Here is a 27937-nt window from a genome sequence, read left to right on the forward strand (position 1 = left end):
TATGACATCACCTGGAATCTTCAGACTGTTGGGCCGATTCTTCTCTTCGCTGTTTTCTAAAGTTCTGGGTGTTTCTTTCACTGTACCGGTAGGCTCAGTGTGCACACGGACACGCACTGTCATCCTCATCTGACATTTACCCATAATCCTCCTCTCCTGATTCTCTCCTCTGTGGCCAACAGGTTGCAGAGTAAGATGAAATGACATTCCATGTTAGATTTGATCATCACTATACTGTGGAAGATACACTGGCTGGTCCCTGACTGAATATACACTCAGGTTATTAGGTACATCCATCTGGTCCCTGACTGAATATACACTCGGGTTATTGGGTACATCCATCCAGTCCACAATGTAAAGTTCAATCGAGCAGTAACTGAATGCCTGTATGCCTGTATGCCTGCTTCATAAGCAGTCTGTAGGAACTATCATTTCTGTGAATGGGGTGGTGTACCTAATAAACTGTCCGGGGAGTCTATATTGTGGTGTTCCAAGATTGTTTTGGTTGGTAATTAGCAGAAGCAGGATAGTGAGTGACAGTCTTAGACGCTGAAGATGAAAGTAGTGGATACTTCCCTGTTCCTGTCGCTCTCTTTCTCTCTGTTGTCTCTCTCTGTGTGCTAGTGGCAGATAAGGCCTGCTGCTTAATTGGAATCTATTCTGTTTGTCATAAAACTGGGAGACGAGTGAAGGATTGCTTGTCATAGACCAGCGTGTGAATCTGCGTCTCTCCCTGTTTGTTAGATGGATGGACTAAGCTGCTAATCGATGAGGACTCTGAGTGAATTATGCTACTTGAGGGTATCAGTTATGCTGTGGCATCGTGGTGTTTTTATCGACGGGCCATGTCACTGAAAGGTGTGTGTGTGGTGTCACTGAGAGACAGCACGTTGACTGATGGAAGGAGGGTTAATTAACTGTCATTAAGACTCTGTCAGTGAGGTAACTCATGTTCCTGCTGGTCTGTTTTCTACTTGGCTGTCCTTCACCTAATGATGAAGTGTATTAAACACAGGCCACACATCTAGCGAACATCTGTCTGGATATGCTGTTGAAACTGCTGGAATACTGTGGCCATAGTCTTCCTCTCTCAGTACCGTCAGTCCTGTAATGTGGTATTGAACACCAGGGAACTGCTGGAATACTGTGGCCATAGTCTTCCTCTCTCAGTACCGTCAGTCCTGTAACGTGGCATTGAACACCAGGGTCCATATGCCAAGCTGTGGACTAGTATCTCTGAGAGAACCTGACACCAGTCACTCCACACACTTCTCACTATAATCACAGTGGCTGTAGCTCTCAACCATCCACTCTCTCTAGTCTCTACACACCTACTCTCTGCTGTTCCAAATGCCACCCTATTCCCTATATAGGCACTGCTTTTGACTAGGGCCCATAGGGTACACCCCTACTCTGTTGTTATAGCCCCTAGACCCCACCCCATTACCCAATCCCAATGCAGTCCACAGCGAGGCCTGAGATTGGCTGCCTTTCTCCAGTAATTGCGATCCTGGCCCTTTCATTTACCTCAGGAGCTCTTCAGCTGAGTGACTGGGAGTGGTGCTGTGGCATTTCACCACTAAACGTGTCATTTTCCCTCCCGTTTTGTCCTGTTAGATACGTGCCTCTAGAGGAGAAGAGAGCTCTAATGAATAGCTTCAGGGGGGCATGTTCGTTTTGAACCGTACTTAGCTAGAGTGGTGCTGGTCTTGTATTGGTCTCCTAGTGTGAGAGGAGTCATTCCACTTCAAAAAGGACAAGACTATCGACACCCATCTCAGATTGTTCTGAAATCGTTTCTGTAGTTAGAAACAGATCGGATTAGCACTCCTGAAACATTTTGTTGAAATATAATTTGATCTCTAATTGATTTCACTTAAATTAGTGATTTTAAAAAACTAAAAAACAACCAAAAAACAGGATTCATATTATCTTCAATACCTATAGTACCTAACATCGGATTTGGACCATGATTAGAATCCAATAAAATGATCAATAGCCGCCCAAAGACCCCCCCCCCCCCCCCCCCCCCCCCACACTCCAATCCCACCCCCAACAACCAGTATATAGTATCAGTTCACTGTCTGACAATGTTACCCTACATTACAGAGGGTGTTAAGCTTGCCAGCAGCACATCCTACCTTATCTAGATCTGCTGACATCAGACAGACTGACAATCATCCAACCTGTCTCTGTCATCCCCTCTGAGCAGGAATAACACACACACACACACACACACACACACACACACACACACACTGTTTCTGTCATGACCCCATGCTGAGGGCTGTCATTCTCTGGGTTGTATTTGAAGAGTTTTTCTTCTGACTGAGTCTTGTTGGCTCTGTCCTCTTCGTCAAGTGATGATTGTCCCTGATTGCTGCACAGCGGTGTGTGGGACTGACTGACTGACTGATATCTCGTCTTCTCAGAACCCACTCAAACCCCCGTGAGTGAGGGGTGTGTCAATTAGAAATATGGTGGTTAACCACTCTGTGTGGTCCAGGGCTTTTCTGTCTGTAAACTCATTTCTGTATGGCTGGTCACGGTCTGTGTATAAAATATGTTTTTCCCCTGAGTACACAGTATGACTGTGTGACTTTAAAATAGACAATGTCCTTTTCAGTTGTGGTCGTCCACTCATGTCCACGTCACATGATTGTTCTTTCAAATAATGTTTGTCAAATGAAGGTAATGTACTGTAGTTAAGAGAATTGTCTGTGCGTTGATGGGTTCTGACTTCGAAACTAGAGGTCGACCGATTTAAATGATTTTTCAATGGCAATACCGATTATTGGAGGACCAAAAAAAGCCGATACCGATTAATCGGACGATTTTAAAAAAAATATATGAAAAAAAAATAAATAAAAAAAATAAAAATCTAAAAATAAAATCAAAATCAAAAAACAACAAAAAAAAGGGGGGGGGAAAATGTATCTGTAATAATGACAATTACAACAATACTGAATGAACACTTATTTTAACTTTTAATATAATACATAAAATAAATGTAGCCTCAAGTAAATAATGAAACATGTTCAATTTGGTTTAAATAATGCAAAAAAAAAAGTGTTGGAGAAGAAAGTAAAAGTGCAATATGTGCCATGTAAGAAAGCTAACGTTTAAGTTCCTTGCTCAGAACAGGAGAACATATGAAAGCTGGTGGTTCCTTTTAACATGAGTCTTCAATATTCCCAGGTAAGACGTTTTAGGTTGTAGTTATAGGAATTATAGGACTATTTCCTTCTATACCATTTGTATTTCGTATACCTTTGACTATTGGAAGTTTTTATAAAGCACTTTAGTATTGCCAGTGTAACAGTATAGCTTCCGTCCCTCTCTTCGCTCCTCCCTGGGCTTGAACCAGGAACACAATGACAACAGCCACCATCGAAGCAGCATTACCCAAGCAGAGCAAGGGAAACAACTACTAGAAGGCTCAGAGCGAGTGACGTTTGAAACACTATTAGCGCGCGCTAACTAGCTAGCCATTTCACTTCGTTTACACCAGCCTAATCTCAGGAGTTGATAGGCTTGAAGTTATAAACAGCGCAATGCTTGACGCACAACGAAGAGCTGCTGGCAAAACGCACGAAAGTGCTGTTTGAATTAATGTTTACGCGCCTGCTTCTGCCTACCACCGCTCAGTCAGATACTTGAATGCTTGTATGCTCAGTCAGATTATACTCAACGCAGGACACGCTAGATAATATCTAGTAATATCATCAACCATGTGTAGTTAACTATTATGTGATTATGATTGATTGATTGTTTTTTATAAGATAAGTTTAATGCTAGCTAGCAACTTACCTTGGCTTACTGCATTCGTGTAACAGGCAGTCAGTCTCCTTGTGGAGTGCAACGAGAGAGAGGCAGGTCGTTATTGCGTTGGACTAGTTAACTGTTAACTGGTTGCAGGACTGGATCCCCCGAGCCGACAAGATGAAAATCTGTTGTTCCTCCCCTGAACAAGGCAGTTAACCCACCGTTCCTAGGCCGTCATTGAAAATAAGAATGTGTTCTTAATTAACTGACTTGCCTAGTTAAATAAAGGTATAATTTTTTTTTTTTTTAATCGGCACCCAAAAATTCAGATTGTTATGAAAACTTGAAATCGGCCACAATTAATCGTCCATTCCGATAAATCGGTCGACCTCTATTTTAAACTTGAAAATATGAAATATTCTTATTCATGTCACTGAGGGAGAGAGGGGAATGTAGAACGTTTACATTGTCAGAATGTTATTGTTAGACATCAGGGATCCTGTGGGGAAGAGTGAGGAATTTGGGGCCGAAGTCAGGTCAGATGATGTGAGGAAGAACAGATATCACTAAAGTTCTGTCTAGCAACAGAGGTGGATTGGCTGTTCAGATGTGTGAGGAGGAGACTGGGCAGAGGAGGATGGCTTTAAATACCAGTGTGAAGATGTCTGACCCTTTGGGTGAATAAACATGGTTTGAGCTTTACTGATCGTCCGTGAGTTTGTACTCTTTATTTAGAACTGAATTCTGTGTGTCCGTGCAGCTACAGCTGTGAGGTTTCTAATGTGCATTTGACCTGGATTAACCCTTCCCCACCTGACACCCAGACACAGGGTATGGTGCCAGGGACTTAGTATATGGCCAGGACCACAGCCAGCCCATGCCAGTACACACGCACGCATGGCATTTGTACCCCTGGATAGTGGATGGCTGGACACCGGGCAGGATGCCAATAGCATTACAGGTCTATGGGCAGGGCCAATGCCAGCCCCATGCCCTCTGGCTGGCTGGAGCCGGGCTACTGTCATTACATAGAGGATCATGGGTTCATTCCATGTCAGTGCAATTCATTTAGGAGATAATTTGGAAAGGTGGGATTTAAATGAACTGAAATGGAATTGAAACATGTAGACTCCAGAGTAGTGTTAATCAGTCTCAGGTCCGTGGACCGACGCTGGACTGTGGGATCTTTCTGTACCTGGTTAACTGAGTACCTGGTTAACTGAGTACCTGGTTAACTGAGTACCTGGTTAACTGACTAATTTGATCAGGGTCAATTCAAAGGTAACAGAGTGATGTTAACTCAGATATTTCACTTTAAAATGTATGTTAACTTCTTTCGGATCATTGGGACGCTAGTGTCCCACCTCGACAACCTCCGGTGAAATTGCAGAGCGCGAAATTCAAAAAACAAAAGTAGTAATATTCAACATTCATAAAAATACAGGTGTTATACACCATTCTTTAGCTTAGAATCTTGGTAATCGAACCGCTTTGTCCGATTTACAATATGCTTTACGGCGAAAGCATAGCATTTGATTGTCTGAGGACAGCGCCTCACCCACTTCCTGCATTAACATGAATTCATAACCTGCACAGGTGTCACAAAACTCAAAAATAGCATTAAAATAAATCACTTAAGTTTGAAGATCTTCATGTTTTTGCAATCCAAAGGGTCCCAGTTATATAACAAATGGTCCTATTGTTTGATAAAGTCCTTCTTTATATCCCCAAAAAGCCAGTTTAGTTGGTGCGCTTCATTCAATAATCCACCGGTTTCCCCTCATTCAAAATACATACAAAATGAATCCCAAACGTTACCAATATACTTCTCCAAACAAGTCAAACAGCGTTCCTAATCAATCCTCAGGTACCCTAATATGTAAATAAACATTCAAATTTAAGACTGAATAAACTGTGATCAATACCGGAGAAAAAGAACGAGGAGCACTCACTCATTCACACACGCCAAAAGACCAGTCCTTCTGAAGAATACGAATACTTCTTAATTTAAAAAAACAAACGAGCATGAAACAATTTCTAAAGACTGGTGACATCTAGTGGAAGCCATAGGAAAAAATGAACATGGAATTGCCCTCAGTTCTACAGTGCTATACAGTTTCCCATTCCACAACAGAGACAGTTCACCCAGCTGAATGTTATGGTTCAACAGGGTTCTACTGTTTCCCATTCCACAACAGAGACAGTTCACCCAGCTGAATGTTATGGTTCTACAGGGTTCTACCGTTTCCCATTCCACAACAGAGACACTTCATCCAGCTATATGACTAACTCTTCTACTCTCAGTAACAATGACATGATGCATCCTGGTACTCTCTCCTTAATGATGTGTGAGGAAGGATTAGGTTCCACACACTGTTACACACTGCCACCCGGCTTCCTGCTTGTGTGTCCAAGCATGTGACCATTATTTCCCATGTTCTGTGTGTGTGTGTGTAAATATGCGGTCAGACTCAGCTGAGGGCTCTTATAAGGACCGGCCGGTAGTTCTGGGGTCAGTGAGCATGGGAGTGGAAACGAGGGGTTGGTGTTCATCTAAACAAACCAGTGTCTGAACGAGATAGAGGAGAAAAAGACCAGGGACAGTAGTTGGCTGTTAATCACCAGCCAAGTGTGTCCAAGGAGTGTGTTTCTCTGTCAGGTCCCAACAGAGGCACTGTGTCCTAGTCCTGTCTGTCTGTGAGCTTTGTCCTGTAGCAGGCTATAACTCAGTAATTAGTTTTTAGCCAGCCAGCCAGTGGACCCGAGCAGGAATGTGAAGCTTTTAATAAGTTCAGCAATGAGAGGGGGAGAGGGCAAAATAATTGAATCTGCCACCTGAAATAGATTATGGAAATAAGGTGTGTGTCTGGCCCCCTCACACACAACCACAGCTAAAGTCTCTAATGCTTGGCTATTGTGTCTAGGTCTGTGACAGGAGCTGACAGCTAACAGTGTGAGCACAGTAGGTCTCTAGACCAGGGGAGTGGGTCTCTCCTCCGGACCAGGGGAGTGGGTCTCTCCTCCGGACCAGGGGAGTGGGTCTCTCCTCCGGACCAGGGGAGTGGGTCTCTCCTCCGGACCAGGGGAGTGGGTCTCTCCTCCGGACCAGGGGAGTGGGTCTCTCCTCCGGACCAGGGGAGTGGGTCTCTCCTCCGGACCAGGGGAGTGGGTCTCTCCTCCGGACCAGGGGAGTGGGTCTCTCCTCCGGACCAGGGGAGTGGGTCTCTCCTCCGGATGTGTTCCTGGTTCGAGCCCAGGTAGGGGCGAGGAGAGGGACGGAAGCTAAACTATTATACTGGCAATATTATAGTGCCTATAAGAACATCCAATAGTCAAAGGTATATGAAATACAAATGGTATAGAGAGAAATAGTCCTATAAATACTATATTAAGTACAACCTAAAACCTCTTACCTTGGAATATTGAAGTCTCATGTTAAAAGGAACCACCAACTTTCATATGTTCTCATGTTCTGAACAAGGAACTTAAACGTTAGCTTTCTCACATGGCACATATTGCACTTTTACTTCTCTAACACTTTAGTTTTTGCATTATTTAAACCAAATTGAACATGTTTCATTATTTATTTGAGGCTGAATTGATTTTTATTGATGTATTATATTAAGAGTTAAAATAAGTGTTCATTCCATATTGTTGTAATTATTTACAAATAAATAACTAAATCGTCTGATTTAATCGGTATCGGCCTTTTTGGTCCTCCAATAATCGGTATCGGTATCAGCGTTGAAAAATCATAATCGGTCGACCTCTAACTAGGACCTTCTGTTGTCAGTACTATGACCTTCTGTTGTCAGTACTATGACTAGGACCTTCTGTTGTCAGTACTATGACTAGGACCTTCTGTTGTCAGTACTATGACTAGGACCTTCTGTTGTCAGTACTATGACTAGGACCTTCTGTTGTCAGTACTAAGACTGGCTATGACTAGGACCTTCTGTTGTCAGTACTATGACTAGGACCTTCTGTTGTCAGTACTATGACTAGGACCTTCTGTTGTCAGTACTATGACTAGGACCTTCTGTTGTCAGTACTATGACTAGGACCTTCTGTTTGTCAGTACTATGACTAGGACCTTCTGTTTGTCAGTACTATGACTAGGACCTTCTGTTTGTCAGTACTATGACTAGGACCTTCTGTTTGTCAGTACTAAGACTGGCTATGACTAGGACCTTCTGTTGTCAGTACTATGACTAGGACCTTCTGTTGTCAGTACTATGACTAGGACCTTCTGTTGTCACTACTATGACTAGGACCTTCTGTTGTCACTACTATGACTAGGACCTTCTGTTGTCACTACTATGACTAGGACCTTCTGTTTGTCAGTACTATGACTAGGACCTTCTGTTGTCAGTACTAAGACTGGCTATGACTAGAACCAGGAGTTTCACCTGACCATGTGACCTGACCAGGACAAACTCTCAGCCCTGGTTGTACCTGAGTAGCTCACATACCCGTGATCTGTTGTCAAGGTTGTCAGACTGCCAATCCGCTGTGTCCAGTGTATGACACAACCCTTCCCCCATATCCCTGTATGAGCCAATAGCCTTACCCCCACATAATCACATGATGCCAGCGGTGGCCAAGCACCTCTCTTATCTGGGTTTCTCCATAATAATGTGTGTCTACTATCAACAGGCCTCCTCTCAGGAATGTGTGTTTAGTCAAACGTGTGTGTGTGTGTGTGTGTGTGTGTGTCAATGCAACTACGCAATGCCCTGAAAAGTTAGATTAGCCATTGTGTTCCATTTGTGTGTGGAATCTGAATCAGAACTTTGCCATGCAACAAGTGTTTACAAGGAATAAATATGTGTGTAGACATGTGTCATTGCGTCGCGGAGGGCTGTGCCATTGCGTCGTGGAGGGCTGTGCCGTTGCGTCGCGGAGGGCTGTGCCGTTGCGTCGCGGAGGGCTGTGCCGTTGCGTCGCGGAGGGCTGCGCCGTTGCGTCGCGGAGGGCTGCGCCGTTGCGTCGCGGAGGGCTGCGCGGTTGCGTCGCGGAGGGCTGCGCGGTTGCGTCGCGGAGGGCTGCGCGGTTGCGTCGCGGAGGGCTGCGCCGTTGCGTCGCGGAGGGCTGTGCCGTTGCCTTCACTATGGTCTCTCATAAGCTCCAGCATCACTACACAGTAGAATGGAAAAGCCCAGTGTTCAGTCCTGTACCTCCAGACTCTATTCATCTCCAGTCACTGTCTGATGTTTCCAATGGGAAGGTTAGTGTGTATTGATATCTGAGAGGCAGGCCCAGGCTCTCTGTGTTACAGCTTCCTGTATTACTGAGTTAGCATAGCTTAATGAACAGAAGAGAGGAACGGGGAGAGAGGAGTGGAAAGGGATGAGATGCAGAGCGGGAGAGACCTGGAGGAGTGGAAAGGGATGAGGAACAGATACTGTAATGTAGACTACTGGACTACTGCCGAGCCCAGAGATACTGTAATGTAGACTACTGGACTACTGCCGAGCCCAGCGATACTGTAATGTAGACTACTGGACTACTGCCTAGCCCAGAGATACTGTAATGTAGACTACTGGACTACTGCCGAGCCCAGCGATACTGTAATGTAGACTACTGGACTACTGCCGAGCCCAGAGATACTGTAATGTAGACTACTGGACTACTGCCGAGCCCAGAGATACTGTAATGTAGACTACTGGTCTACTGCCGAGCCCAGCGATACTGTAATGTAGACTACTGAACTACTGCTGAGCCCAGAGATACTGTAATGTAGACTACTGAACTACTGCTGAGCCCAGCGATACTGTAATGTAGACTACTGAACTACTGCCGAGCCCAGCGATACTGTAATGTAGACTACTGGACTACTGCTGAGCCCAGAGATACTGTAATGTAGACTACTGAACTACAGCTGAGCCCAGAGATACTGTAATGTAGACTACTGAACTACAGCTGAGCCCAGAGATACTGTAATGTAGACTACTGAACTACTGCTGAGCCCAGAGATACTGTAATGTAGACTACTGGACTACTGCTGAGCCCAGAGATACTGTAATGTAGACTACTGAACTACAGCTGAGCCCAGAGATACTGTAATGTAGACTACTGAACTACTGCTGAGCCCAGAGATACTGTAATGTAGACTACTGGACTACTGCTGAGCCCAGAGATACTGTAATGTAGACTACTGGACTACTGCTGAGCCCAGTGGGAAACGCCCACCTCGAGTCAGCAAACACAGGGAACTCCAGGGAGATATTCTCTGTCTCTTTCTCTGTGTGTAATGACTCACGAGGGATTTGTCTACTTTCCAGTAGCACTACCCAACATGATGCAGGGCTGGAACTAGCAACAATGTGCTCTGTCAGTCAGAGCAACTCCACGATGGACACAGGGCTGACAAAGGTGCCTTGTATTGTTCAATGTGGGCCGATCAGATCACATTGTTGCTCGGCTTAAAGACGTCGGCTTACATGTTATTTAAAGTATGACCAAAGTCCCCTACTTACCAGGAAGTGGAGGGAAAGGAGAAAGCCCCGGTGCTCTTGGGAAGTCTGCTACTCATCCATTCCTGTTCCCTGGTATGACTGGGTGTTGGATAAAGTACCCCATTTTCATACTTGAGAAAAAGTACAGACACCTTTAAAGAAAATGACTCAAGTCACCCAGTAAAATACTACTTGAGTAAATATATTTGTTTTTAAATGTTCTGAAGTATCAAAAGTAAAAGTATAAATCATTTCAAATGTCTTATATTAAGCAAACCAGACACGATTTTCTGTTTAATTTATTTACAGACAGCCAGGGTCACAGTTCAACACTCAGACATCATTTATGAACGGAGCATGTGTGTTTAGTGAGTCCACCAGATCAGAGGTCGTAGGGATGACCAGGGATGTTCTCTTGATAAGTGGGTGAATCCTGTCCTGTTAAGCATTCCAGATGTAACCAGTACTTTTAGGTGTCAGGGAAAATGTATGGGGTAAAAAGTACATTATTTTCTTTAAGAATGTAGTGAAGTAAAAGTTGTCAAAAATATAAATAGTAAATTACAGATACCCCAAAAAAACGACAAAGTAATACTTAAGTACTTTACACCACTGGTATGACAGGGGCTCTAATACAGAACAGATTCAGATCTCTTCACCCTGGTTCTCAATTCAATAGACTTTATTGACATGGTCAAGTTAAATGTATTACATTGTCAAAGTATAACAAAATGGTGGGACCAACAGAAATAATAGCAGTAGTGGAAATGGGATTATCATTTAACAGCAACTACAACAACAATATTAATGAGAATAACTATAATACATTAAAGCAATAGTATATCCAGTGAGTAGTACTGTCTCACGCTCTCTCTTCATAGGTGATTATTACTACTGTCTCACGCTCTCTTCATAGGTGATTATTACTACTGTCTCACGCTCTCTTCATAGGTGATTATTACTACTGTCTCACGCTCTCTCTTCATAGGTGATTATTACTACTGTCTCACGCTCTCTCTTCATAGGTGATTATTACTACTGTCTCACGCTCTCTCTTCATAGGTGATTACTACTGTCTCACGCTCTCTCTTCATAGGTGATTATTACTACTGTCTCACGCTCTCTCTTCATAGGTGATTATTACTACTGTCTCACGCTCTCTCTTCATAGGTGATTATTCCTACTGTCTCACGCTCTCTCTTCATAGGTGTTTATTACTACTGTCTCACGCTCTCTCTTCATAGGTGATTATTACTACTGTCTCACACTCTCTCTTCATAGGTGATTATTCCTACTGTCTTATTACTACTGTCTCACGCTCTCTCTTCATAGGTGATTATTACTACTGTCTCACGCTCTCTCTTCATAGGTGATTATTACTACTGTCTCACGCTCTCTCTTCATAGGTGATTATTACTACTGTCTCACACTCTCTCTTCATAGGTGATTATTCCTACTGTCTTATTCCTACTGTCTCACGCTATCTCTTCATAGGTGATTATTCCTACTGTATGGTACAAGTCTTACCCTTCACTAGAAGAGTCTAGTCAGATGGTTATCATTGTCAGGATTCTGCTGAATGTCTCAGTTCTGGTGTTTCATCAGGACCTGTAGAACTTAGCAGGCTAGAAATAGACCCTTCAACTGTTCCTAGGTCTGCTCTTAAATGGACCCCTCAACTGTTCCTAGGTCTGCTCTTAAATGGACCCCTCAACTGTTCCTAGGTCTGCTCTTAAATAGACCCCTCAACTGTTCCTAGGGATGCTTGCTCTTAAATAGACCCCTCAACTGTTCCTAGGGCTGCTGTTATAGTGTCTGGCCCGAGTTGAGTTTCTGGGGTTGCCAGATTTGCCTCATTACTTGCAGGAATTCTACATGAGTTTCCCAGAATGCTCCATTGGCTTTCTTTCAGTCTCTCACTATACTACCTCCACACTCTTAACCCCTCGATGCCCACATTACATTCCATCCAATGTCGACCTTCTGTCTAGATAATCTCTCTCTTCTCTCTGTTAGAGGCATCTCCGTGTCTCTCTGTCCAACAGGCTGTGTTTAAACCCATAAGAGGTTTCTTATGGCATTGGAAATCAATGGCTCCCACCAGCGCGGTGCCATTGAGAACTCTCTTTTGGCTTAATTTAATTCTGTTTTATCTGCTTCCACATCTCCGTCTGTCTTCAGACAGACTGGGTATAGGCTGACGGTGGAGGGGGGGGGAAAGAGGCTGACGGTGGAGGGGGGGGAAAGAGGCTGACGGTGGAGGGGGGGGGAAGAGGCTGACGGTGGAGGGGGGGGGAAGAGGCTGACGGTGGAGGGGGGGGGAAGAGGCTGACGGTGGAGGGGGGGGGAAGAGGCTGACGGTGGAGGGGGGGGGAAGAGGCTGACGGTGGAGGGGGGGGAAGAGGCTGACGGTGGAGGGGGGGGGGAAGAGGCTGACGGTGGAGGGGGGGGGGAAGAGGCTGACGGTGGAGGGGGGGGGGAAGAGGCTGACGGTGGAGGGGGGGGGGGGGGGAGAGGCTGACGGTGGTGGAGGAGGGGGGGAAGAGGCTGACGGTGGTGGAGGAGGGGGGGAAGAGGCTGACGGTGGAGGAGGGGGGGGGGAAGAGGCTGACGGTGGGGGGGGAGAGGCTGACGGTGGAGGGGGGGGGGGGAAGAGGCTGACGGTGGAGGGGGGGGGGAAGAGGCTGACGGTGGAGGAGGGGGGAAGAGGCTGACGGTGGAGGAGGGGGGGGGGGGAAGAGGCTGACGGTGGAGGAGGGGGGGGGGAAGAGGCTGACGGTGGGGGGGGGGGGGGGAAGAGGCTGACGGTGGGGGGGGGGGGGGAAGAGGCTGACGGTGGAGGAGGGGGGGGGAAGAGGCTGACGGTGGGGGGGGGGGGGGGGAAAGAGGCTGACGGTGGAGCGGGGGGGGAAAGAGGCTGACGGTGGAGCGGGGGGGGAAAGAGGCTGACGGTGGAGCGGGGGGGGAAAGATGCTGACGGTGGAGCGGGGGGGGAAAGATGCTGACGGTGGAGGGGGGGAAAGATGCTGACGGTGGAGGGGGGGAAAGAGGCTGACGGTGGAGGGGGGGGAAAGAGGCTGACGGTGGAGGGGGGGGGGGGGAAGAGGCTGACGGTGGAGGGGGGGGGGGGGGGGGAAAGAGGCTGACGGTGGAGCGGGGGGGGAAAGAGGCTGACGGTGGAGCGGGGGGAGAAAGAGGCTGACGGTGGAGCGGGGGGGGAAGAGGCTGACGGTGGAGCGGGGGGGGAAGAGGCTGACGGTGGAGGGGGGGAAAGAGGCTGACGGTGGAGGGGGGGGGGAAAGAGGCTGACGGTGGAGGGGGGGGGGGAAGAGGCTGACGGTGGAGGGGGGGGGGAAAGAGGCTGACGGTGGAGGGGGGGGGAAAGAGGCTGACGGTGGAGGGGGGGGGGAAGAGGCTGACGGTGGAGGGGGGGGGGAAAGAGGCTGACGGTGGAGGGGGGGGGGGAAGAGGCTGACGGTGGAGGGGGGGGGAAGAGGCTGACGGGGGGGGGGGGGAAGAGGCTGACGGTGGAGGGGGGGGGGGAAAGAGGCTGACGGTGGGGGGGGGAAGAGGCTGACGGTGGAGGGGGGGGGAAAGAGGCTGACGGTGGAGGGGGGGGAAAGAGGCTGACGGTGGAGGGGGGGGGAAAGAGGCTGACGGTGGAGGGGGGGGGGGAAGAGGCTGACGGTGGAGGGGGGGGGGGAAGAGGCTGACGGTGGAGGGGGGAGGGAAAGAGGCTGACGGTGGAGGGGGGAGGGAAAGAGGCTGACGGTGGAGGGGGGAGGGAAAGAGGCTGACGGTGGAGGGGGGGGGGAAGAGGCTGACGGTGGGGGGGAAGAGGCTGACGGTGGAGGGGGGAAAGAGGCTGACGGTGGAGGGGGGAAAGAGGCTGACGGTGGAGGGGGGGGGGGAAAGAGGCTGACGGTGGAGGGGGGGGGGGAAGAGGCTGACGGTGGAGGGGGGGGGGAAAGAGGTTGACGGTGGAGGGGGGAAGAGGTTGACGGTGGAGGGGGGGGGGGAAGAGGTTGACGGTGGAGGGGGGGGGGGAAGAGGCTGACGGTGGAGGGGGGGGGGAAGAGGCTGACGGTGGAGGGGGGGGGGAAAGAGGTTGACGGTGGAGGGGGGGAGAGGCTGACGGTGGAGGGGGGGGGGAAAGAGGTTGACGGTGGAGGGGGGGGAGAGGCTGACGGTGGAGGGGGGGGGGGAAGAGGCTGACGGTGGAGGGGGGGGGGGGAAGAGGCTGACGGTGGAGGGGGTGGGTAAAGAGGCTGACGGTGGAGGGGGGGGAAGAGGCTGACGGTGGAGGGGGGGAAAGAGGCTGACGGTGGGGGGGGGAAAAGAGGCTGACGGTGGTGGGGGGGGGAAAGAGGCTGACGGTGGTGGGGGGGGGAAAGAGGCTGACGGTGGTGGGGGGGGGAAGAGGCTGACGGTGGAGGGGGGGGGGAAGAGGCTGACGGTGGAGGGGGGGGGGGAAAGAGGTTGACGGTGGAGGGGGGGAGAGGCTGACGGTGGAGGGGGGGGGGAAAGAGGTTGACGGTGGAGGGGGGGGAGAGGCTGACGGTGGAGGGGGGGGGGGGAAGAGGCTGACGGTGGAGGGGGGGGGGGGAAGAGGCTGACGGTGGAGGGGGTGGGTAAAGAGGCTGACGGTGGAGGGGGGGGAAGAGGCTGACGGTGGAGGGGGGGAAAGAGGCTGACGGTGGGGGGGGGAAAAGAGGCTGACGGTGGTGGGGGGGGGAAAGAGGCTGACGGTGGTGGGGGGGGGAAAGAGGCTGACGGTGGTGGGGGGGGGAAAGAGGCTGACGGTGGGGGGGGGGAAAGAGGCTGACGGTGGAGGGGGGGGGGGAAGAGGCTGACGGTGGGGGGGGGAAGAGGCTGACGGTGGAGGGGGGGGGGGAAAGAGGCTGACGGTGGAGGGGGGGGGGGGGAAGAGGCTGATGGTGGAGGGGGGGGGGGAAGAGGCTGACGGTGGAGGGGGGGGGGAAAGAGGTTGACGGTGGAGGGGGGGGGGAAGAGGCTGACGGTGGAGGGGGGGGAAGAGGCTGACGGTGGAGGGGGGGGGGGAAAGAGGTTGACGGTGGAGGGGGGGAGAGGCTGACGGTGGAGGGGGGGGGGGAAAGAGGTTGACGGTGGAGGGGGGGGAGAGGCTGACGGTGGAGGGGGGGGGGGAAGAGACTGACGGTGGAGGGGGGGGGGTAAAGAGGCTGACGGTGGAGGGGGGGGGAAGAGGCTGACGGTGGAGGGGGGGAAAGAGGCTGACGGTGGGGGGGGGAAAAGAGGCTGACGGTGGTGGGGGGGGGGGAAAGAGGCTGACGGTGGGGGGGGGGAAAGAGGCTGACGGTGGGGGGGGGGAAAGAGGCTGACGGTGGAGGGGGGGAAAGAGGCTGACTGTGGAGGGGGGGAAAGAGGCTGACGGTGGAGGGGGGGAAAGAGGCTGACGGAGGAGGGGGGGGGGGAAAGAGGCTGACGGAGGAGGGGGGGGGGGAAAGAGGCTGACGGAGGGGGGGGGGGGGAGAGGCTGACGGTGGAGGGGGGGAAAGAGGCTGACGGTGGGGGGGGAAAGAGGCTGACGGTGGAGGGGGGGAAAGAGGCTGACGGTGGAGGGGGGGAAAGAGGCTGACGGAGGGGGGGGGGGGAGAGGCTGACGGTGGAGGGGGGGAAAGAGGCTGACGGTGGGGGGGGAAAGAGGCTGACGGTGGAGGGGGGGAAAGAGGCTGACGGTGGAGGGGGAGCCAGAGGAGCAGACAGACTAAAGGGAGAGATTTTCTCTCATGACTGTCCTCCTGCTCAGCCAGTGGGTTAATCAATAGCCAAAATTAGCAACATCTCTCTGACTCACTGTCTGTCTGTAGAGCCAACAGGGAGTTTACTAGTCTGAGGAGAGGAAGAGGGGGAGAGAGAGGAAGAGGGAGAGAGAGACGGAGACAGAGAGTGGTAGTGGAATGTTCCAGTCTGTGTTGGCCAGTGTGCTCTGTTCTCTTAGTCTGTTTTGTGTCTGAGACCTTTCTAATTGGCTGCTGAGGACTGGCCCGGTGATGGATGGAGGACTGGCCCGGTGATGGATGGAGGACTGGCCCGGTGATGGATGGAGGACTGGCCCGGTGATGGATGGATGGCCTCGGCTAGTGCTCAATGAGTCCGTGTGTGTGTGCACGGCGGTTCATTAAATCATCCTAACGTGGTGAACACCTGCATCTATCACAGTGTTCTGTTTTCTGCCTAATGGGGTGGATGTGCCATGGTGGGAGACACACAGTCCGGAAGGACGCGCACACACACACACACACACACACACACGCTAGGAGGCAACCGAGGGGAAAAACAAACTATTGGTCTAGGAACAGCAGCATGCGCTTACACACACACAAACTTACACACGTCTACAAGTGATGAAGAGAAGCTGTTTTGTTTTTATAGGAACACCACTCACAGAAATGAACACACACACGGAAGTACATAGGAAGAGAGCACACACAACCACCCACACATGACAAACAGACCAGCTGTGTGAGTTCATTGTGTCCAACCCTGCTTCAGAAATCTTCAAAAGAAACTATAAAAATCCCTGAATTTTAATGGGATGTTTATTCTCTGTATAATGCATGAATCCATTTGGAATTCTACTGTAATTAAGTCTGCCGAACTTCTGTGGGGAATGTGTGTGTGTTTGTGTGTGTGTGTGTGTGTGTGGTTGCAGTGGTGTTGCAGCATTGTGTTTGATCTTCCCACACACTCCACACCTCACCTCACTGCCGTGGGGAAATCTCATGTCTGGGCGGCTTCCACACACATTATACAGACGTGTGTGTGTCCCTATTCTCCTGAGGAAAAGCCCTTAACAGTGAATGACCTGCTCAGTATGGAGTTAGAGCTGCGGAGGAGGAGCAGGGTCGCAAGTCAGACGAGGCCCTCTTCACTGTATTTAATTGGTTGGCCAGGGGCCCTGGGGGTTTAACTGTGTGTGTCAGATGAATGAGTGTCAGCGGAGCTCTGACACTCCTCTGAAACTCCTCTGCTCCAGTCCTGTATCCTGTTAGACTACACCTGTGACTGACTGGGTCACCTTTTTCCCCTGGCCCTCTGTCTCCTTCAGTCCCTCCAGCTCTCTCAATCGCCCATCTCTCTCCATCCCAAGCCTGTCTATAATGGAGCTTGGTAAGATTGCCTCTCATGCCTAAGATTGACTCCCACTGCCTGTTTCCCAATTGGGCCCTGGTTCAAAAAGAGTGCACTGAATAGGGTTCTATTTGGGACAGGCTGTCTCCCTGCAGCTGGCTCGAGCCGTCTCCCTGCAGCTGGCTCGAGCCGTCTCCCTGCAGCTGGCTCGAGCCGTCTCCCTGCAGCTGGCTCGAGCCGTCTCCCTGCAGCTGGCTCGAGCCGTCTCCCTGCAGCTGGCTCGAGCCGTCTCCCTGCAGCTGGCTCGAGCCGTCTCCCTGCAGCTGGCTCGAGCCGTCTCCGCGCAGCTGGCTCGAGCCGTCTCCGCGCAGCTGGCTCGAGCCGTCTCCGCGCAGCTGGCTCGAGCCGTCTCCGCGCAGCTGGCTCGAGCCGTCTCCGCGCAGCTGGCCCCAGCCGTCTCCGCGCAGCTGGCCCCGAGCCGTCTCCGCGCAGCTGCCCCGAGCCGTCTCCGCGCAGCTGGCCCCAGCCGTCTCCGCGCAGCTGGCCCCAGCCGTCTCCGCGCAGCTGGCCCGAGCCGTCTCCGCGCAGCTGGCCCCAGCCGTCTCCGCGCAGCTGTGTTGTGGACTGACAGAATTCCTCCATGTAGACAAATATCATCGGTCTAGTCGGCATCCTCCACTTCCTCTCTCATTCCTTTGTTCCTCTCTGGGTTATATTCCAGTATAAAGTGTAATAAACCTTGTAGTTGTGTGGGCGTGTTTGTTCCAATGGCTCTGAATACGGTAAGCCTTTTAAACTAGGCAAGTCCGTTAAGAACAAACCCCGGTTTGTTAATGTGTCTCTTGGGGTGGGGCTAGAGGGAGGGGACATGTTAATGTGTCTCTTGGGGTGGGACTAGAGGGAGGGGACATGTTAATATGTCTCTTGGGGGGCTAGAGGGAGGGGACATGTTAATATGTCTCTTGGGGTGGGGCTAGAGGGAGGGGGCATGTTAATATGTCTCTTGGGGTGGGGCTAGAGGGAGGGGACATGTTAATGTCTCTTGGGGTGGGGCTAGAGGGAGGGGACATGTTAATGTGGGGCTAGAGGGAGGGGACATGTTAATATGTCTCTTGGGGTGGGGCTAGAGGGAGGGGACATGTTAATGTGGGACTAGAGGGAGGGGACATGCCCGGAGAAGGGTGGAGCTTGTTCTACAAGGCCTACAGTAGTGTCCCTGGTCTGTTTCCTTCGTGTATCTTTGAATTGTTAATTTGTTGTCGTGTTCAAGTCTCTGCTGACTACTGTACCTGCTGAAAGTTTCTATTCTTCTCCTTTAACTGTCAGAAATTTTCCAGGATAATGTTTTGCCAGGTTAATGTTTTGCCAGGTTAATGTTTTGCCAGGTTAATGTTTTGCCAGGACATCTACTGGGGCTGATTTTTTTTTTTTTAGAAGGCTTTCCTTACATAAACATACACTGATCATTAATAATGATACTATCCGTATCTTGTTCTCCGTTGATACACTGGTTATCATCTTACTGAACAAACAGGTCATTTTTTAAGTGATGATGGAGGGGGAAGCGTGTGTGAGGTTGAGTCTCCTGTCAGAACAGCCCTTTATACATTTCATCTCCCTCACTACGCTACACTACGCTACGCTATGCTACTCTACGCTACGCTACACTACGCTACGCTACGCTACTCTACGCTACTCTACGCTACGCTACTCTACGCTACGCTACACTACGCTACGCTACTCTACGCTACGCTACACTACACTACGCTACGCTACTCTACGCTACTCTACGCTACACTACGCTATGCTACACTACACTATGCTACGCTACACTACACTACGCTACGCTATTCTACGCTACTCTACGCTACACTACGCTACGCTACACTACGCTACTCTACGCTACTCTACGCTACGCTACACTACGCTACGCTACGCTACTCTACGCTACACTACACTACGCTACTCTACGCTACTCTACGCTACACTACGCTATGCTACACTACACTATGCTACGCTACACTACACTACGCTACGCTACTCTACGCTACACTACGCTATGCTACACTACACCCTGGAGGAGAATCAGCCCCATGCTCCTCAGCTAGTGGGTGTAATGTTAACTGTGTTTACCTCACTCATTCCTGAGCACAAACACTCTCAGAACCATGGATTCAAAGGCTCTGGGGGAATTCCAAGGATACAGCTGTTTCCACACAGCCGACATCTAACATACAGTGGGGCAAAAAAGTATTTAGTCAGCCACCAATTGTGCAAGTTCTCCCACTTAAAATGATGAGCGAGGCCTGTAAGTTTCATCATAGGTACAATTCAACTATGACAGACAAAATGAGAAAAAAAAATCCAGAAAATCACATTGTAGGATTTTTAATTATGGTGAAAAATAAGTATTTGGTCAATAACAAAAGTTTATCTCAATACTTTGTTATATACCCTTTGTTGGCAATGACAGAGGTCAAACGTCTTCACAAGGTTTTCACACACTGTTGCTGGTATTTTGGCCCATGGAGGCATGCAGATCTCCTCTAGAGCAGTAATGTTTTGGGGCTGTTGCTGGGCAACACGGACTTTCAACTCCCTCCAAAGATTTTCTATGGGGTTGAGATCTGGAGACTGGCTAGGCCACTCCAGGACCTTGAAATGCTTCTTACGAAGTCACTCGTTGCCCAGGCAGTGTGTTTGGGATCATTGTCATGCTGAAAGACCCAGCCATGTTTCATCTTCAATGCCCTTGCTGATGGAAGGAGGTTTTCACTCAAAATCTCACGATACATGGCCCCATTCATTCTTTCCTTTACACGGATCAGTCGTCCTGGTCCCTTTGCAGAAAAACAGCCCCAAAGCATGATGTTTCCGTCTCCATGCTTCACAGTAGGTATGGTGTTCTTTGGATGCAACTCAGCATTCTTTGTCCTCCAGACACGAAGAGTTGAGTTTTTACCAAAAAGTTATATTTTGGTTTCATATGACATTCTCCCAATCTTCTTCTGGATCATCCAAATGCTCTCTAGCAAACTTCAGACGGGCCTGGACATGTACTGGCTTAAGCAGGGGGACACGTCTGGCACTGCAGGATTTGGATTACTTTGGTCCCAGCTCTCTGCAGGTCATTCACTAGGTTCCCCCGGGTGGTTCTGGGATTTTTGCTCACCGTTGTTGTGATAATTTTGACCCCACGGGGTGAGATCTTGCGTGGAGCCCCAGATCGAGGGAGATTATCAGTGGTCTTGTATGTCTTCCATTTCCTAATAATTGCTCCCACAGTTGATTTCTTCAAACCAAGCTGGTTACCTATTGCATATTCAGTCTTCCCAGCCTGGTGCAGGTCTACAATTTTGTTTCTGGTGTCCTTTGACATCTCTTTGGTCTTGGCCATAGTGGAGTTTGGAGTGTGACTGCTTGAGGTTGTGGACAGGTGTCTTTTATACTGATAACAACTTCAAACAGGTGCCATTAATACAGGTAACGAGTCGAGGACAGAGGAGCCTCTTAAAGAAGAAGTTACAGGTCTGTGAGAGCCAGAAATCTTTCTTGTTTGTAGGTGACGAAATACTTATTTTCCACCATAATTTGCAAATAAATTCATTAAAAATCCTACAATGTGATTTTCTGGATTTTTTTTCTTCTCATTTTGTCTGTGATAGTTGAAGTGTACCCATGATGAAAATGACAGGCCTCTCTCATATTTTTAAGTGGGAGAACTTACACAATTGGTGGCTGACTTCTTTTTTGCCCCACTGTATTTAATCTCAAAGTCATTACATAAACATGTATATGAATGTGGGTCCAGGGTTTCATCTAACATACATTCACACCAACAACGTGATATTCTATAAATCATTACCCACTTCACCTTCTACAACAGCCTTTGGGCCTGGAATAAACTACACGTCTTGATAATGGAGGGAATGGATGGGCGAAATCAATGAGGGGGGGGGGGGTTAGTGTGTGTGTGTGTTGCTCCTGGCCTGTGGTCTTCACCGTGACATGAACATGGCAGCATCTTGTTTTGACCTGAGGAGGAACTCCAGCTTTAGTTTACCCAGAGTACATCTTGTTTTGACCTGAGGAGGAACTCCAGCTTTAGTTTACCCAGAGTACATCTTGTTTTGACCTGAGGAGGAACTCCAGCTTTAGTTTACCCAGAGTACATCTTGTTTTGACCTGAGGAGGAACTCCAGCTTTAGTTTACCCAGAGTACATCTTGTTTTGACCTGAGGAGGAACTCCAGCTTTAGTTTACCCAGAGTACAGCTGACTTCACAGTAGAACACAGCTCTTCAGTCCTGACATTAATGTTTACCAGTCGGACTTCAGGGGTCAAGTCAACAACCAACGCTGCGTGCCAATGGCACTAAGAGAACTGTGTGTGTTATACTAAAAGGCAGCGTCTCAATCTTTCTAGTTCAAGTTTAGCCAACTTGGATCTATTTGCTAACAAGGTTGAACAGTTGACTAGTTATGAACACACCCGTCTGTCTCCACCTGTTTGAACAGCATGTTAGCCTGTCCACGTTGTCGTGTTGAAATCAAGTCGCCGACCTGATTTCTCAGAATCACAACGACTTATTGCACATTTCTAAAAACAGACCAGACAGCTAGTTTAACAGTCTTTGGCTAAAATGCGGCTAGCGACAAACTGAGCATTCATTTTCCAGAATCAATGTTCATTTGATACTCCGGTTTTTAGTGGTCTGTTGTCATGGTAATGGCTCCAATCACAAGACTTTTTAGATTTCTTCAAAACAATTGAACTTTATCATTGCTGAATTACTGCCGTAATGGAGTGTTAACGGTGAGCCAGCGGTGCAGGGTCAAACCCCAATAAACAGGCCTGTGTGATGAAGAACAGATCTATAAAGACACGTTCTGCTCTCACGCAACAGACGTCAACATTTACATGGTGCCACATATCTGTCTCTAGTTCATTTACTGCTCGCTGACACAAAAGTACTTCTGTAACCTGGAACACGAGGTCATTCCCTCAGATGATTTAGTCCAGTGTTCATCTTCCATGTGGGATAAATAAAGTGGAGATGGGTTCTCCCTGGCACCGACACACACACACACACACACACACTAATCATAGAATGGAATGTTGTCACCAAGCCATGGTAAATCTAGTGTCAGTGTTCACACAGACACATCGGTTCTAAGAGCCCTATTCTGTCGTCTCTCAGAAAACCAGTGTGAACGTACCAGTATAGGAATACATTCTAATGTAAAAGTCATGTGATTAACTGAAGGATGTAATTGTACCACACTGCTCTGAGATCAGTTTGAGGAGTTGAGACATAAAAAGGGTATTGTTGGAGAAGTCAACTTCTCTTCCAGTAAAATGATTCAGTTTGTTCTGGTGTCCATATGACAGATTCTCCTGGACCAAACCTTAAATGCAAATTGTGAGTTGAAACCGCTAGTCAGAGAGGAAGATGTGATCTCAACCTTGTTGGCGTGAGAGGCAGGGGGAGGGGCTTGGCGTGTGTGTGGGTGTAAACCATAGAGGAAGAGGATACATGAGAGGCTTCACTCTTGCTGAATTTTGTCCAAAATAAGGCCAATGTGTTTCTATGTACTTATTTTGGACCCAAGATTGTCACCTTCCCGCTTTTGGAACTCCCATTGTTAGTGTGGAGGCGTGCGTCTCTTCATTATATACAGATCTCTGATGTCAATGGAGACGTGCTTCTCTTCATTATATACAGATCTCTGGTGTAAATGGAGACGTGCGTCTCTTCATTATATACAGATCTCTGGTGTAAATGGAGATGTGCGTCTCTTCATTATATACAGATCTCTGATGTAAATGGAGACGTGCGTCTCTTCATTATATACAGATCTCTGGTGTAAATGGAGATGTGCGTCTCTTCATTATATACAGATCTCTTATGTAAATGGAGACGTGCGTCTCTTCATTATATACAGATCTCTGGTGTAAATGGAGATGTGCGTCTCTTCATTATATACAGATCTCTGGTGTAAATGGAGATGTGCGTCTCTTCATTATATACAGATCTCTGATGTAAATGGAGACGTGCGTCTCTTCATTATATACAGATCTCTGGTGTAAATGGAGACGTGCGTCTCTTCATTATATACAGATCTCTGGTGTAAATGGAGATGTGCGTCTCTTCATTATATACAGATCTCTGATGTAAATGGAGACGTGCTTCTCTTCATTATATACAGATCTCTGGTGTAAATGGGGGCGTGCGTCTCTTCATTATATACGGATCTCTGGTGTAAATGGAGACGTGCTTCTCTTCATTATATACAGATCTCTGGTGTAAATGGAGGCGTGCGTCTCTTCATTATATACGGATCTCTGGTGTAAATGGAGACGTGCTTCTCTTCATTATATACAGATCTCTGGTGTAAATGGAGGCGTGCGTCTCTTCATTATATACGGATCTCTGGTGTAAATGGAGAGATGCACACAGCACAGAAGGAACAAAGGAGACGAGACCAAAAATACGACATGATCAGACAAAAGCACATAAAAATAACCAAACCTTGATTCTTACAATACAGGCATTTGGAATATCGCTCAGAACCCCAGATTGAAATGAGTGTAGTAGATCACCCAGTCCAGGGCTGCAGGACCTTACTTCAGCAGGAGAAGGAGAGCAGCATGGACCTTTTAGTTCTCACTGTCCTTGGTTGAGTTCATGTCCAGTTATGTAAATACACACTGTTGTTGGTGCTTTTAAAATGCTTAACTGGAGGTTTGTACTCTGGAAATGGTTTTAGTCTGTTAGAGAATGTTGGAGAATGTTCCTGCTGTTGGTTGACAGTCCAGTCACTCAGTCATAGTACTGACTGGGGTTGAGGGGAGCTGGGTGGCCTCGGTGTGAATGACATTCCACTAGAACAGCACTATAAAACATCTATCTAGAACTGGACCAGAACCCCACGGTCACGACACATGATGAAGAGGGAATGTGTTCAGCGTGTCGTTTCCTTAGCAACACCAATGATGAAAATAAACGATGGTCCTCCTCAAACAGCTGACACCAATCAGAGCCCAATCACTCTGGGTCTAGATGATGAAGTGGTATGACCTACTGAAGGTCGTTACCGTAGTAACCGCTTCAGACGTAGACCTGCATTCCCTGTCCCCCTGTTTCCCCTCTCCTGGAGCCCTGGCAGAGTCATCTGAGGGAGAGATTAGGGTTGAGGAGGGCTGAGGCTGTGGGTGATTGGAGGGGGTAACGCGATGAGGGCGGTGGTTATGATTAGCCCAACGCAGCCAGTGAGTGATCACACGCACTCTTGAGCCCTGATTGCCCTGAGTCACAGTCTGATTGGTGTACTTTTCATTAATTTCATTACATCAATGTTCTCTCTATCCCTCTCTCTCTCCTCTCTCTCACTCTCTCACTCACTCACTCACTAGGACGTTAAGAGCTGAAAATTACCGGCCTGTGTGATTAATCGTGTAAGAATAACCAGCTTGGTGGCTGCAGAAGGCCACTAATTGCCTGCCAGGTGTGGGGAGGGTGATACGGTGGAGCGTAATGGATGCTCTGACATGTCTGTTCTCTGCTCGGTGTTTAACCATGGATCTCTTATCTCTCCCTGCCTCCATCCCTGGGCCTCGACACGGCCCTCATCGCCCCTCTGCTCAGCCATCAGCACCGCTCTGTTTACAACACAGACACACACACACACCAGCCCTGCTCCATTCAAGAGCTATTGTTGTCCTAAAGGATTTTCTATGAGCGGAGACAGACGGTGTTTGTGATAGACTCACAGGGCTCTGTTGCTACAGTTAGGTTATTCCTGTAGGAGTCTTTAGAGCAGGACGATCAGCTATGACCCCCATTCTAAACCTCTACTCACTCCTCTCTCTCTTCTCACTCCTCTCTCTCTTCTCACTCCTCTCTCTCTTCTCACTCCTCTGTCTCTTCTCACTCCTCTGTCTCTTCTCACTCCTCTCTCTCTTCTCACTCCTCTCTCTCTTCTCACTCCTCTCTCTCTTCTCACTCCTCTGTCTCTTCTCACTCCTCTCTCTCTTCTCACTCCTCTCTCTCTTCTCACTCCTCTCTCTCTTCTCACTCCTCTCTCTCTTCTCACTCCTCTCTCTCTTCTCACTCCTCTCTCTCTTCTCACTCCTGTCTCTTCTCACTCCTCTCATTATTTCTTGGCAGGAGAGGGACATGGTGAATATCTAGTGGGTTTTGTATTGAGCAGATATGTAGATGTAGAGAACCTCTGTTTAATGGGTCTGGAGGAATGGGCTTGCATCCCAAATGACACCCTATTCCCTATATGGTGCACTACTTCTGGCCAGGACCTATAGGGCTCCCATAGTATGGAGTCTCTGGCCCACTTCAAATCAAATCATTTATCAAATGTATTTATATAGCCCTTCGTACATCAGCTGATATCTCAAAGTGCTGTACAGAAACCCAGCCTAAAACCCCAAACAGCAAGCAATGCAGGTGTAGAAGCACGGTGGCTAGGAAAAACTCCCTAGAAAGGCCAAAACCTAGGAAGAAACCTAGAGAGGAACCAGGCTATGTGGGGTGGCCAGTCCTCTTCTGGCTATGCCGGGTGGAGATTATAACAAAACATGGCCAAGATGTTCATAAATGACCAGCATTGTCCAATAATAGTAAGGCAGAACAGTTGAAACTGGAGCAGCAGCACGGTCAGGTGGACTGGGGACAGCAAGGAGTCATCATGTCAGGTAGTCCTGAGGCATGGTCCTAGGGCTCAGGTCCTCCGAGAGAGAGAAAGAAAGTGAGAAGGAGAGAATTAGAGAACGCACACTTAGATTCACACAGGACACCGAATAGGACAGGAGAAGTACTCCAGATATAACGAACTGACCCTAGCCCCCCGACACATAAACTACTGCAGTCACTTGTGTGACTCCTCAACCCAGCTCATGACCTCTACATGCTGCGTCATCACAAAGTAAAGCAGGGCCATAAAGTATCCACTCTCCTCCACACTACCAGGTGGCCCAGCTTCATTTAGTGTATTTCTGCCCTTCAATGTGGGGTTTCAGCATCACTGCTTACAAACGTTCCACTTGATTTACTCTGTTTGATTTCAAGATCCCAGTTTACAGGCTGTCATCAAAGCTCTTTTCATGCTCTGTCATCACACAACTAAAGATCTTCGCTCTGAGGTCGTGTGACTCCACTGTGAATCGTGTGTGTGCTGTGTTGACAGCGTGTGTGGTGTGACACTTAGCAACAGCAGCAATGCGGGACGACACCAGAAAGGGGAAGTGATCATTTCCAGGCTCCTGAAGGCTGCTAGAGGAAGTTGTTGAGCTGTAACAGGAAGTCAGCACCTGACCTCTGTAGATACGACCCAATCATCTCTGTCGTGGGCTGTTGGCTGTCCTCCAATGATGGGCCTTGTGAGGCTACTTCTGCCGTGGTGATGGAATGGTCCACTGTGAGTGGAGAGTCGACCAACGACCTGCTCCAGAACTCAATCTGTGTGTCTGGTCATCTTAAACACCCAACAAAGATGTTGTGACTCCCAACAGGAGTGTGATCATCCACTCCCTCCCTCAGGGAGTCCTCAGCTGCTACCGATGTCACTATTTAACTACTTCCCTTTTCTCTGTCCCCTGAAGACACAAATGAATTTAAACGTTAGCCTGTAATAACTCTCTGTCGTTGGTGATTGGTACCTCTACGTCTGTCTGTTCTCCAGTCAGTCTGACAGTGGTCTCTTCAACAGCCTTGACGTGTACGACAGAGTCCAGAATCCTGTCACGTTGTACACCAGACCACTCTGATGGGAACTCATCGTCTTCTCATCCACTCTAATAACTCAATCTGTGCTGTTTACTGAGGCCTCTCTGAAGATCCACGTTCATCAACACATTACGTGTTTATAAATGTGGAGGAGGGCTGCTGGCGTTACAATGATTGATAGTGGTGGAATGATGGTGTTCTGGCGGAGGTGTGTGTGTATCTAACTACGATTGTTTGGCACACGGCTGATTTTCCGCTCGGTGATTGTGGTAGTGGTGTTCATTAGTGTGTGATTTATTAGGGTGTCCATTAGTCGATGCCAGTGGGGACAGCTAGTCTTACTGGGGCCGACATATAACCAACGAGACATTACACACTAAATACATTACAGTTGACAGATTTATAAACATGAACATGTAGTGTGTGTACATCTAATAGTTCCACGTGTCGGTACGTACACACACAACATGTAGATACTCACACACACACAACATGTAGGTACTCACACACACACAACATGTAGGTACGTACACACACACAACATGTAGGTACGTACACACACACAACATGTAGGTACGTACACACACACAACATGTAGGTACTCACACACACACAACATGTAGGTACTCACACACACAACATGTAGGTACTCACACACACACAACATGTAGGTACTCACACACACACAACATGTAGGTACGTACACACACAACATGTAGGTACGTACACACACAACATGTAGGTACTCACACACACAACATGTAGGTACTCACACACACACAACATGTAGGTACTCACACACACACAACATGTAGGTACTCACACACACACAACATGTAGGTACTCACACACACACAAC

The 27937-nt window shown here is 48.7% G+C and overlaps 1 protein-coding gene across 1 annotated transcript in view; it reads left to right on the forward strand.

The window, feature by feature from the left end:
* Positions 1–27937, forward strand: part of LOC110490812 (plexin-B2) — a 184912-nt gene that overhangs the window by 18085 nt on the left and 138890 nt on the right. The gene's annotated exons all lie outside the window — the stretch shown is intronic.

Source organism: Oncorhynchus mykiss, chromosome 15, assembly GCF_013265735.2.
Source record: "Oncorhynchus mykiss isolate Arlee chromosome 15, USDA_OmykA_1.1, whole genome shotgun sequence".
Lineage (NCBI taxonomy): Eukaryota > Metazoa > Chordata > Actinopteri > Salmoniformes > Salmonidae > Oncorhynchus > Oncorhynchus mykiss.